The 985-nt window shown below is 32.4% G+C and overlaps 1 protein-coding gene across 1 annotated transcript in view; it reads left to right on the top strand.

Moving 5' to 3' along the window:
- The window catches only part of LOC119582085, a 36499-nt gene that overhangs the window by 4528 nt on the left and 30986 nt on the right, over positions 1 to 985 (top strand). The window lies entirely within an intron of this gene.

Raw genomic sequence — 985 nt, 5'->3', positions numbered from 1 at the left:
ATGAATATTTGTATTAATATTCAGGCAATGGGTGGAGTTCATGGGTTAATTGCCAGTAACTTTGCTAATTATGGAGACTTTAGGCTATCTGCTTACATATAAACTATAATTCTATTTCTCTTGATTTATTAGTCACATAGACAGCAAAAATTATAACCAGAGATACTTGAGTAAATTATATTTTGAATATATAATGTAAGTTGAATTTAGATGACTTTTGCGATGCACACAGGGCTTGTTATGACAGTCTGAGAAAACCTTGGGATATTATTGGAACAAGCGTTTATCTTCTTGATATATTTGTTTTGTAAGTGTTGTGCCTTCATTAAGCATACGATTCTTTAAGATTACGAAAAATCATTCATCAGTATTTAGCTTTTCCCAAGGAATTATTCATTCCTGTCGAGAAAAAGTGACGATGGCCAGACGGCAGGGTGTTGATGGTTGGCGGAAGGAAAGCGTCTGTTTTGGGGTAAAGGTCCGCTTATTTACCCTGTTATTGGCTAATTTCATATGGTTTGGATGGTGTGTCTGTGCTCAAGGTGATCTTACATTTATAGATTTTATATTGTGTATGTCGTAGCCATGTGGTAAGGTATTATTATGGTTGTGAATGAGTTAAAACATTAGACTTGCTGTCATATTGTTTCGCTGTCTTCCTCAAAAAAATCCACATGTAAATATATATTGGTGTTTTCCTAATTACTAATTTTCTTATTAAATCGTTAGATTTAATCTTTGTAATTGCCAAATTTCCGTGACGTTTTCTACTACAAGATTAAGTTCTGAAGTAACTTTTTTTGCAAACTTTAATTGTCTAATATATGAAATTATTACAAATTATGAATGGCATTCATGGGTAAGTTAAGAAAGAAAGAATAAATGAAAGTGTGTGATATTATGCTAAAGTTTTTTTTTCTGAAGTGTTATTCTTAACGTAACTGAAGTTATCACAAAGGTTACTATGACAATAAACGCGCGCGCG

This window comes from Penaeus monodon, chromosome 15, assembly GCF_015228065.2.
Source record: "Penaeus monodon isolate SGIC_2016 chromosome 15, NSTDA_Pmon_1, whole genome shotgun sequence".
NCBI classification, from domain to species: Eukaryota; Metazoa; Arthropoda; class Malacostraca; order Decapoda; family Penaeidae; genus Penaeus; species Penaeus monodon.
This window is presented reverse-complemented; position numbering and strand designations above follow the sequence as displayed.